This window comes from Condylura cristata, unplaced genomic scaffold (assembly GCF_000260355.1).
Source record: "Condylura cristata isolate star-nosed mole 26May11 unplaced genomic scaffold, ConCri1.0 scaffold00012, whole genome shotgun sequence".
NCBI classification, from domain to species: Eukaryota; Metazoa; Chordata; class Mammalia; order Eulipotyphla; family Talpidae; genus Condylura; species Condylura cristata.
This window is the reverse complement of record NW_004567113.1, coordinates 13,346,237-13,358,926: the sequence shown is the minus strand read 5'-3', so window position 1 is coordinate 13,358,926 and position 12,690 is coordinate 13,346,237. Positions and strand designations below refer to the sequence as shown.

Below are 12,690 nucleotides of genomic sequence, written 5' to 3'. Positions count from 1 at the left end.
GTCGCCTCGCGGGGCCGTGACCTGCGGCGGCGGCGGAGGCAGCAGTGGCGACGAGGAGGGCGCTTCCTTCAGGAAGGGGTGGGATCTGCTCGCCCGCCCAGCCGGCTCCCTCCCGCCGCGCCGCAGCCCGCCCCCGACTTATTCTGGGGTCCCCGCTGCGAGGCCTTGCGGGGGTCAAAGCGAGGGTGGGGGCTGGAGGGCATCATCCCTTCCCGGGCTCAGACTTCCCACAACCCCTCCGGGCCCCTAATAGTTACCAGAGGCTGGAGCCGAGTGTGGACAGTCTAACCGCTTCTTTGTGGACGCGTTGGGCTGGCGCTCCTCACCCAACAAAAGGAAGGACGGAATATGGGATCCTCCGCCTGGTGGTTATTTATTCCTGACCTGTTGTAACCTTCTGACTGGCTCCCTTCTATCCACACACCTAGGGGTTTTGCACATAGAAGCTAAAATTCATTTTCATGCCCACTGGCTGAATATAGTTCTGGGCCACTCAGCGCTCTCCCGCGGTTTTCTTTCATCCTACAGCGCAAACACAGGGCCAACTTCTGACCCTGGCAATGAAGGGCGGACTCCAAGGCTGCCCTCCCAGGGCCAGCTTGTTCTTTTTCTCCCAGCGTCTCCTCTGTGTCTGTTGTAGAACCGTATTCACCAGCATTTTAATAGTCTCCCCAACCGGAACCCTAACCTGCCATTGGCACCGTGACATTGACCTCTAACAGGCCGTGGATTGGTGCCCTTTATCCCAAACGTAGCCTTACTGGCCTTCCCCAGTCTCCTTTATCAAGCTGCCTCAGCCACACACACCTCCATTCTTTTGGGGGTGGCGGCCCTAGAAAGTTGTGGGCCCAGGTTCCACGCCTGTCTCCTTTATCTGCTGCCTTTCTAAGCACACATTTAAAATCCTCCACTCAGCTTTGGAGAACTCCCTCCCTTTACAAGGCTTGTAGCAGTTGCTTGAATATGTGTGCATGGATATTTTTGCTACTGTTTTCTCCTGGCGACTAGACCGTGAGCTTTTTGAAGGGGGAAACTGACCTCTCCTGTTTTCCGTACCCTGATGTATGGGAACTGCTATCCATTCAGCTCAGGAGCAAAAACAAACAGAAATACAAACAGAAAAACCTTAATTCCAGTGTAGGATTGTAACAGGGTGGTCCCTAGGAAAAAGGGAAGTTCCAGGTTCCTGCCCCACCCAGAAAGGAGGGTGGAGCTTTGGGGTGCCCTATAACAGGATCTGTGAGAGTATGTGCTAAATTTTGTGGGAGTTAGTCTGTGTATTTTTCTGAGAAGAGTAGCTATAGCTTTCAGCAGACTCTCAAGTGATCTGTGACTTCCTCAAAGTGAAGTCTCCTTGATGCCCTTTCGTGAATGATTCCAGCTGTGAGGTGCCACCCTCCATGTCCTCTCTGGTATTCATATAACTCAGGATGGCTCAAAGAATTCATTAGCAAAGACCATTCAATCCCTTCTTTTAAAACTTCTGAATATATAATCATCACAACTGGGATCACTACTGAGCCTTTAAAAAAAATAAGAATGCTACCCTGAGTCAGAACTTGGGGTGAGGTTCAGGGGAGAGTAAGGATCAACACATGGGTGTTTTTCCAGAGACACACAGGAGTGAAGTCACTGCCTTTCTTGGTAATTGGATCCCCAATATAGAAAATATCCTTGCATCGCTTTTTCTCTATGGGAGGACTCTGGAGAATTCTCACACTGTGTTTAATTTATTTGAACATTTTCATTTTCACTTAGAGCCAGGCACTTTTGCTTAAGAAACCAACTTACGTTTGTAAGGATAGCAGGCTCAGTGCCATTTGTCAGTAGCACTAAATCATTGCCACCTTCATCTCCAAAATGTCCATCCACATAAACCCAAAGAGTGATACAAATTACATTCCTGACAGTGACAGTTGAAATATTATGTCAAAATGCTGGCCATGAAGGAGAGTTAGTTGCTATAAGCAATTCTGTTGATGTTATGAAAATTCTACTGAAGCTTAGAGAGAATGGAAAACAAACAAAACATAAGTCATCCATGTTTTTACTGGTCTTGGTGTCCCACTCATTAAAATGTGTCCACCATGTATTCAATAGGAGCTCAGATCTTGTAAATCATGCTGGGTGTAAGAATCAGAATGCCATAGCTGGTTATCCTTCAAAGAAAAGTATACAAAGAATCATGCTGTTTTCTTAAATGATCTGTTGACAGTGTTTCAAAATGCTTCAGGCTTTGTGGAAAGAGCCAAGAACAGAGCATACTGGGTCTAAAGCCTACAGCTAGATACCAATCACAAACTTTGAGGGGTGGGATGAAATTAGTGCAGGGACATAAATCACGCCATGAGACACCAACATTTGACACCATGCTGCTCACCAGGTCACCAAGTCACTTCCCTTCTTCAGTTAGAAAAATAGACTTGAGGACCCTCCCTAGTGGTACAGCGAGTTAGGACGCAACACTGGAAGCCTGGAAGCCAGCCACAGGGGCTTCAGTGTGAGTTCGATCCCCGCCTGGGAGGTGACCCACATGGCATGGCAGACCTCTCCTGACCTGCCCGCTGCTCCCCTCAGTAGATGGATGCATCTGCCTGTTCTGCTCCCCACTCTGTCTCTGGTGAATCCTCTCACTGCCTCTGCACCTCTGGCCTGTACCCCAGTTCTGCATGCATAAATAAATAAATCTTAAAAAGAAAATAAAAGAAAAACAGAACTTGAGAAGTATGACCAATAATAACACTCCCAGGATCTGGGGAATCCATCTTTATCATGAAAAGCCTCTATATAACAAAATAATTGCTAACTGTTATCCGAACACCAAAAATTCCAGTTGTCTTGGATGGATAAACAACAAAATCATATCAAGTTCATCAGAATGGCACTTGATCTTCACCAGCATCTACCAATTACAGAAAACCTTGCAGGGGTAACTGGGAGGTGAATGAGAATACACTTGGTGTCAGGATGCTCAGTGTGAGATATTATTTGTTTCTATTTTGGTAGAGACCCCAGGTAATAGTTGTTAACTGCTCTCACATGGTGAATAAGCTGCAGAGCTCCATGTAGGACCTGCAAAGGCATGTTGCCTTAACATCTCATTTAACTTGAAGATATAAGAGGACTGAAGTAGAGGCTGAAGAGGCAGCTGAAGATTACAGAAGAGTTTCTGTAGAGGGAGCTGTAGGTTTTCTGAGGCCCCTCCAAGACCCCCTCTCCCAGGGGACAGTACAGGAGGCTTTTCTCTCACCTGAAGTATGGCGAGAGGACTTCAGGCAGAGCTGTCTTACAGAGCCCTGGATGTGTCCCCTGCAGTCTGGGAACACGATGGACTGCAGTCTGACTCAAACATGGGAAACCTTAAGGGCCAGAGTTGGCTGAGAGGCTGAACACAAGGCAGAGATATGGTCGGGTCGGTAATTTACTCCCACAGAAGACAAAGTCTTTGAGAGTGAGACAGATGGTGTGGGATGGACTTTGATCCTCCCCAGGACTTCTTGGTAAGGTCAAGAGAGTTTGACAGAAAGAAACCAGAAGGCCTGGGAGAAGAGTGAAAAATACTTGCAGAGGCAAAATGAACTTGTCTGTGGTAAGGAAATGGGTGATGAGAGTGTTTCCAGAGGGTGGTGGTGAGCATAATTTGGACAAACCCAAAAAGTGGCCATGAGAGAAAGTGTCAACCAGAAACATGAGCAATGCCAGGGAAGCCATGCCAGCTGGAGCAAGCCAGGATCTTCCGCTTTAGTCCGGGAGGAGTTTGGCAACCTAGTGAGTGAAGGAAGAGTGTGGAACTGTAGACTGGAAGAAATACTGAGCAAGCCAGCCGTTGCTCCTTGTTGCCAACTGAAGTATAGTGTGTTTATTAGTACACTATGTATACCATTAATTTACATCTTGTGTTTGTTTTTCACTCCATGGGGTTTCTCCCCTCAGGTGTGTTACTGTAGCTTTCCCACCCCAAAACCCCCATTGTCTTCAGCATCTTCCATTGTGCTCTCTCTGCTTCCACCCTTCCCCCTTTAGCTCCCATGGCTCCACCCCTTCTGGGCGCTTCATTTCTATGGTCAACTATCAAGTTAATCTTAAAGTTTACTTTTTTTTAAAAAAAAGATTTATTTATGTATGCATATAAGAACTGGGGTGTAGGCCAGAGATGTGGAGAGTGAGAGGACTCACTATAGACAGAGTGGGGAGCAGAATAGGGGGATCTACTGAGGGGAGCAGTGGGTGAGACAGGAGAGGTCTGCTGTACCATGTGGGTCAGCTCCCTGGCCAGGGATTGAACTTGTGCTGCAGTGGCTGTGGATAGCTTTATAGAGCTGGGACTGAACCACTTGTGCCATCAGGGAGGTCCTAAAGTTTGTCTTTGTTTGATCTTTCATTTGATTTCTCTTATTTCACATATAAGTGAAACCATCCACATACCAGATAAATTAATGAGTGTTGTAAGGCCTTATTTTTCATCAAAAATAAGCAGAGGTCATTTTATTAATTGAGAGTGACCCAGAAAATCTCAGGGCCTTTGCATTCATGCCTCCAAGGGACAAGAAAACTAATGCCACAGAACAGGTTTGAGTAGGCATGAGGAAAATGAACAAAGCTATTTTCTGACTATACCCTGAGTTCCTCCCTGACTATGTATTAGTTCAACATTCAAATACAATGCATTTCACCATAAAACCTTTAAGGAAATCTCATTCAGCATTTTACCTAAATTACAAATAAGTGATAAGTATCAAGGAATCCCCTTCTTGCATATAATTCAAGCTTTCGAACCAGGGTGTTTGAAGTAAGGAGGACTGACTTAAAGATCCAAACACATTCAAATGTTGATTTAAGCTTCTATTAAATAGCTGGTTGCTGTAGTTTCTTCATCTGGAAAGGACTGAGATAAGGTAAAATGTCTCTTTGTGTTAGAAAAATCCCATTTTGGGAGCAGCTTTGGTCACATTCAGCATTTCCTAGGTCAAGGGCCAATTAATTCTGAGACTCTGTCCACCAGGCCAGCAACCTCAGGCCAGAATTCCTGGCGTTAGTTTACTGCAGTGCTTTAGAGCGAAAAGGGAGAAATATTTTCGAAACGGCAGACTGAGAAGTACAGGGGTGCCTTCCTTGGAGAGCAGCATGTGGCGAGGTTGACAAGATAACCTTGGTGATGGTTTCCATGTATGTACTTGGTAATTGTGATCTGGGAATCCCCTGGCTCTTTCCTGTATCCTCTCGAGTCCAAGGTATTATCACTCTCACTGTCCTCCTCCAGTGGGACAGCAGAGTCACAAAGAGGTCTATGAGACTCAGAGTGCTCAGAGACTCTCAAATAAACACCAGATTCCATGTTTGGAATTCACTGTAACCCCATTTCCCCAGCTGAAACTAAACTAACTGCTTCATGAGAATAAACCAAACAATGGGAACAGCTTTGATTTTAAACAGTCCCCACTCTTTGGACTTTTGACCAACATGCATTAACTTTATGGAAGGCAGCTATTATTTATTTGATTAAAAAGCACCTTCTAAGTCAGAGAACAAAAGATGAATCATTCTGTAGACTATGGCCCTTTTTTGTCACCACTAACTGTTTTGGGGGAATTTAAAGAATTCCTATTCAGTCTTTTAAAGTTTCTGTAAGATATTGCTTCCATTCTTGAGTTTTGTTGCCTCTTGGTGACCCCAGCCTGTCCTACTAGCTGCTCCTTGGTGACCCCGGCCTGTCCTAAGACCCCTCCTGCCTTGAGACAGCGAATGGGGAATACACATAGAACAGAGCAGGAGGCCTCCCGGATTCTGTTTCTTCAGTGCACAGCCAGTGTCTGAGAGCGGGTACCATCTCAGCCCTGGTGATTAAATTTAAGATAGTACCTCTAAATAGATGATCCACTTCTTTCCACCAAAAAATATCATTTTATTGCCTATAATTTATTCTCTCCACTCCCTAGAAGGTGAAGTTTGTCATTTCATTTCCAAACCTACTCTACCAGTTGATATTCTTTTTCTTCCCACTCCCCATTTCTTTATTGTTGGACATATGTGAAAACATCTAAGACAAAAAACAGCTGCATCCTCTTGTGCCACATGAAACTGCAAAAAGGAAAAAGGTTAGAAGTTTTTTTTAAGGCATCTCAATTCCCAGGTCAAGATATGGAAGGCAAGAGAGAGTCATGGGTTATTCTCTGGCAAGAGAGAGTCAGGGGTTATTCTCTATACTGTCATCTCCCTCCCTCTCACATGGTCCTTCCTCATAGCTTATAAATATGAACTTGTTTCCTCCAACCTAAAGAGACCGTCCATAGATTCCGTGTTCTCACTTCAGCTCCTATTTCATTATTCTGTTCCCTTCAGTGAAGATATCTCAAAAGCATAGTTTTGACTTGCTCCCTGCTATTACTCTGGTCTTTGATTTACTCTCATCATGTAGCAATCTGGACTCTACATGCTATTCTGTTGAAAATGCTCCTTTGAAGATGGGCAACAAATGAATTTGCAGGTAGGAAGTCCCAGTCGCCTTACTCCTTGAAATTCACCAGGCCTTGTCTTCTTGGACATTGCCTCAAACAATGGGTGTCTTTGTTCCTCTCTGACTACTTTGTCACATATCCTTCACAGGGATGCCCTACTAAGGGAGTGTGTTCCTCATAGTTTCTCTTTGGTTCTCTGTCCTCTAAGACTGTGGTCTCTCCCTTTATGTAATATACTCTTCCAGACACCCCCTCCCATTTATCCCATGAGACTCCAACTCAAATCTCTAGCAGTCTTAGTCATAGATGAGCCTGAAGTGGATTAGCAACCATTCCTTTTCTCTTTGAGTGATCTCATCTTTACTTAGGAACTAGTCCTATTTTGAAGCAATCCTGCAGCCAAGGGATAAACCAGCCTGAAGGTGATACCACAGCTGGACGACAGCATGTGACCAGAGAAGTGAAACTGGAGTCTCGATTAAACTGAGCTTGCAGGTCACATGAGCTCTGAAATTGTTGTTTTTCAGTCACTAAATTCCTTTCTTGAAGGTTATCGGAGTTAGATTTTCTGTTTCTGGAAATGGAAAGCTCCCCAAATGATACACATGTGGGCTTCACCAAGATAAGTCAGAAGGAAAAAAATAACAGGTGGTCTCACTTATCTGCGGAACATAGAGAAGCCAAACAAAAGGTTAACCAAAGAGAGAGAGAGAAAACAGGTGAAACCACCTGTTATTTTTTTTCTTCTGACTTATTTTGCATAGCATAACCCCTTTAGCTCTATCATGTTGCTTCAAATGGCATGAGTTTGTCTTTTTTGATCACTGAGTAAAAACTAATAGAAAATAATCTTTTCTTGTCCTTAAGTCCTTCAATCTCCTCCACTGTATTCAAAATTAGAAGCCCAGTGTTAAGTATGGCCCTTGAGGCTCACTACATTCTAATTAAATAGAATTGGGCTCCCAGTTACCATGTTCCCACAGACCCACCTCAAAATCCCCATCCCTCCATTGACACTTTTGTATGCTTAGCTTTATATTAAACTTGTATACATATTTGATCTAAAATCCTCCAAACATGTAGTAAATGCCTACTTCCTTGGGGATGGACTATGTGAGGTGTTGGGGACACACGTATGAGTGAAAGTCAGATGTTACCTTGAAGGAACTTCCTATAGTGGTGTAGTCAGGCTCTTAAATAGATCAGTCAATGTGATATGGTGAGTATTCTTGTGTTTTTTAAATTTTTTATTTATTTTCTTACTTTATCACATAGTTGTAATCTCCATAGTTCTCCCACCACTTGATGACCTGTGAATCATCATCAATTTCTTCATGTTTTTTCCCTCCCCTATTTTGACCTCCCTTCTCCCCTTTCTTTGCTGTAGGCCTCAGATCTATGGTCAACTTGCTAGTTTTCTCTCTCTTTTTTTAACCTTTTGTTTGGCTTCTCTATGTTCCGCAGATAAGTGAGACCACCTGTTATTTTTTTTCTTCTGACTTATTTTGCATAGCATAACCCCTTCGGCTCTTTCATGTTGCTTCAAATGGCATGAGTTTGTCTTTTTTGATCACTGAGTAATATTCCATTTTGTAAATGTACCACACTTTTGATGCTGTGATAAATATTCTTTCAGAGAACTATATGATGCCTTGTACATAGTCGTGATGAAAAAATATTCAAAAATAAAATAAGATTTAAGGCTAGCTAACATGAACATGGGTTCTAGATCCTTACAGTTATATACAGTTGTGTACCACTTAATGATGTTTTGGTCAATGAGGCATGGCATATATGATGATGGTCCCAATAGGCTCTCCCAGAGATTCTAGGTGTGTAGTAAGCTGGGTTAGTATCATTAGCTATGATCTTCACGCACTAAGAAATGACATAGACTCATTTCTCAGTACAAATCCCTGTCATTAAGTGATGCATGACTAAATATGCAAAACAAACTACCATGGAGAAAATAAGTAAACATCTGAAGTATTTAAGACCTTTGAACAGAGTAGTCATCTACAGCTCTTTTTTAAAAAAAGATTTATTTTATTTATGCATATAAGAACTGAGGTACAGGCCAGAGGTGTGGGGAGGGGAGAGGACTCACCAGAGACAGAGTGGAAAACAGAACAGGCAGACTGACTAAATTATACTCTTGGGGAGAGTAGCAGGTGAGACAGGAGAAGTCTGCTGTGCCATGGGGGTCAGCTCCCTGGCTGGGGATCCACTTTTGCTGCAGTGGCTGCTGACAGCTTCACACTGCTGTGACTTAACCTCTTGCACCACCAGCAAGGGCCTTACAGCTCTTTTCAAGTGACATTTTTGTCTTGTTTTGGTATCAGGGTACTACTGACCTCAAAAAAGAGATAGAATATGTTTATAATATTCCACAAATTGCCCCCACAGCCACCCACGCCAGCCCCACACTTTGGAGATGTGGTAGACCCAAGCTGAAGACCGAAATGGGATGAGCAGAAACAATCAGGTCTGAAAATAGAGCCACAGACACAAACACCTCTTATAGAGAGTGGGCCTGTGAACAGGGAGCTTTGCTTTGTTCAAGTTAGTAATCCCAGTCAAATGAGATAGCACAGGCATTTAACACAGTTCCTGATACCCAATTACTGCTCAGTTGCAATGCATTCCCATCTTCCCTCCTTCAAAAAATCAAGCTACCTCCTTATTAACAAATCCCCATCTTACCTTCAAACTATTTGTTTCCTGCTGGAGCATTTCTCCCTTTTCAAAAGATCTTCATAAAAACTTTCCACAATTTCACTTAAACCACAGCCACCTGTGAAACAAAGTGGGTCTGGCTGGGTTGCCCAGGGTCAGATACACCCTGGATTCCAAACTCACTTGGGACCCATCTCTTAACAACAAAGTGAAAAGGCAAAGGTTGGATATCCATTTCTGAAGAATAGAACTCTGAGAAGCAGACCCTATTGTCTCAGACCATAGCCATCACTGAGAAGTGTATGCTTGTCCATTTTTTAATATGCAGCATAGCACTAAATATTCACATTCAGTTTTCATCCTCACTTTGCTTCTTCAAATGCATTACTTGAAAGTGAGGCACCCAACACTACCATCTAGGTCGTCTGTGACCTTGGCCTTTAACCTCCTCTGAGACAGCCCTTTCAAATTCACAGCTCCCTGAGCCTCTCAGGGGCAGGCTACTCCTTTCCAGGAGGGCACAGTTTGGATCTCTCTTTGGCTACCTTTTGTAAAGTTTCTGTCAGTGTTGAGACATTATTTGGAAGCAGCAGAACTATCTGGTTTTAAAGACCTCTACAACTCTTTCACTGCATCAGCCTGCTCTCCTGATTGTGAGTTAGTGAGACGAAATTTATATTCAGGGATTCACAGCTACAACTTTACAAGGGAGCCAGAAATGGGAAGAGCAGCCCCCAAATACTGGGTGAGGCTCCCTGTGGAAGTCACTCAAGCCAACAACTCCATCCTGTTAAGAAATGGATTAGCCCAAGATGGATCTTTTGCCATCAACTGTATGAGTTGCTTTGGGGCAGAAGTTCTCTGAATCTCAGCTATAAAATCAAAATGTTGAATTTCAGGTGATCTTCTAACTCTGATAAACTCCACAGGGTCACTCATGCAGCAGGAAACTGATCTGACTCACTGTGAGATTCTCTGCCCGTCTCTGTTAATAGGCTTACACAGATAAAATAAATTATTTCAGTTATTTCTTTTTTTAAAATTTAATTTATTTATGCAAACAAGAACTAGGGTACAGGCCAGAGATGCAGGGTATAACAATTCACCAGAGGGAATGGGGAGCAGAACAGATGGATCTACTGAAATACACTGCTGAGGGAGCAGTGGCATGGGGTGGGGGTGGGGGTGGGGAAGGGGTGGGAATGTCTGCTGCTCCTTGTGGGTCACCTCCCTGGACTGCTGGGGATTGAACTCATGCTTCAATGGCAATGGATAGCTTCATAGTGCTGTACTTTTGTTACAGCACAGGGAGAGAGGCACCACCCCTGAACCCCAAAACCTGCCTGCTCTAAATAGGTTTTGCCATCTGCTGCATCAAGACAAGACATAAGAGCTTTAATGGAAAGGGACTTTCATGCAATGAGTATACAACACAGAACACAAAGAATATAATTTCTAAATCAAACACCTGAAGTTACCCATCCCCTGGTAGGCAAAAGTCTACCCCAAAGGGATTGATACAAAGCAAGGCCTGAAAGCCTGTCACAAGGCTAAAGTATCTTCTGGCAGGGACCCATAGAAAAGGGTCAGACAGAGCCAGACAAGTCTGGGAGGAAACGAGCAAAATCAAAATTAATGTTACACTGCCATAGTCACCTCCCCATGGGTCTCTCACCCACATCTGTTTCAGTTAGTGCAGGGTCAAGAAACAAGCACAGTTTCTTCCCATGTCTCTCTCCTCCATGTGGCTTTCTCAGGTCTCCTGGCTCTCCATCCTGCTTCCTTCTTCAGATTCCTTCTTTTCTCTACTTTTCTCTGCTCAGCTCTACCCTCCTTCTGAGTAGGGCAGGGAACCTGGAATTTTTCCTTTTCCTGGGGACAACTCTGTTATAATTTAACCTGTTGCACCACCAGGGAGGGCCCAGTCTTCTCATCAGAATGCAAGCAGAGCTAGGTCAGAAGGCAGTCTCTTTTGTTCATAATTTTATCCAAGACCTAACTCATTACCTGGCACAATTTGATTATTTAATAAATATTTATTGGTTGAAAGAATGATGATAAATCAAAGTCACACCCAGATAATCCATTTGATGTAATTACATAAGTGAGAACATCACTATATGTACTAGGTATACTCACTATATACTAGGTTTTCTTTTAAGCCTTTGACATGGTTTAACCATTTGACTCTCATGCAACTTTTTTATTATCATCTTAATTAACAATGAAGGAAGCAGGCACAGAGTGGCTAATAACCTTCCCAAAGGTCACACAGTGAACTGGATGGGGCTGGGATTGTCCAGCAGTCGATAGACTGTGCTCGTAACCATTATACTGTAAAACTCTGAGAAAATAATAACAAATATAGCACATTTCAAATTTTCTGTTTTGAGTGACCATATCCACCGCCCACTCACTATCCATCTCAGCATCCTTGCACCCCTTTTTCAATAGAACCTCACTTCAGTGCAGGGAGGTTATCCAACCAACACAAGCACCAAACTAAGCTTCCAGTTGCTGGCTACTTACTTCTACCCTTTTCTGTGTAAAGAGGTGCCGTGTTACCTGCTTCTGTTCAATGACAGTCAGAGGATGTCAACTGGGGGACTTCTTAGAAAGGAGATGGAAGGGGCTAAGCGCCTACCAGCATCATTTTTCTCCTCACCATGCGTAGGGACCTGGTTAGGGGTTGCAAAAGCTATGAGGAGACCTTGAGAGGATGAGCAGGAGGATAAAAGGTCATGATGCTTGGGCTGCTAGACGAAAATTGCAGCAAGAATATGGGCCCAGTGACATTGTAGAGCTACTAATCCAAACTGGAGGTCACCTACTTTCAGACATTTTGTTATGAGATAAACATCTGTATGCAATGGCATTTTAAAACCGCTTATTGAGGCTTAACTTTACTTCAGCATTGTATGTTTAACATACAATTTTAGGAAATATATGGAATTGTAAAATCAGTCCTACAATTCAGTTTTAGACGGTTTCTATCACACCCAAATGATTCTTTATGCCAATTTTCAGTCAATATCCATTTTCACCCAGATTCCTAGGCAACCCACTAATCTGTCTTTTATCTCTATAGATGTACCTTCTCTGGGCAGTTTCTGAAACATTTTTTTTTTTTTTTTGGTAGTTGGAAGTATTCCTAATTGCTGTTCACTGCATATGGATATGAAACTGGTAATGGAACCCACGCTACGTGACAGCTGAATGAAGGCAAAGGATAGCCGACAGTATGGTACAGCAGGAGATTCCGCAGGACCCGAAGCCAGTTCTCATCCCCGCTTCCGAATTGTGCCTTTGCTCAGTTATTTTAACCTCTCTGATTTATTTCTCTCACTAATAAAATGGAAGGACTGAAAAAGGGACTTTAAAGCTCCTTTCCAAACCAAGACTCTAAATTCTTAAAACTTATTTCAGGCCCTCCCTGGTGGCACAGCACTAAGAAGCTAAAGCCACTTCTGCATGAGTTCGATTCCTGCCTGCCCTGGAGGTGACCACATGGCGTGGCAGACCTCTCCTGACCCGCCCGCTGCTCCCCTCAGCAGTGTAC

General features: G+C 43.6%; 1 protein-coding gene across 1 annotated transcript in view; it reads right to left on the bottom strand.

The window, feature by feature from the left end:
* TMEM150C (transmembrane protein 150C) overlaps positions 1 to 461 on the bottom strand; it is an 82,984-nt gene extending 82,523 nt beyond the window's left edge. Inside the window, exon 1 of the mRNA XM_004681172.2 lies at positions 258 to 461. The gene's annotated coding sequence lies outside the window, so the exon portion shown is untranslated. The remainder of the gene's footprint in view (positions 1 to 257) is intronic.
* Positions 462 to 12,690: the final 12,229 nt, after the last annotated feature.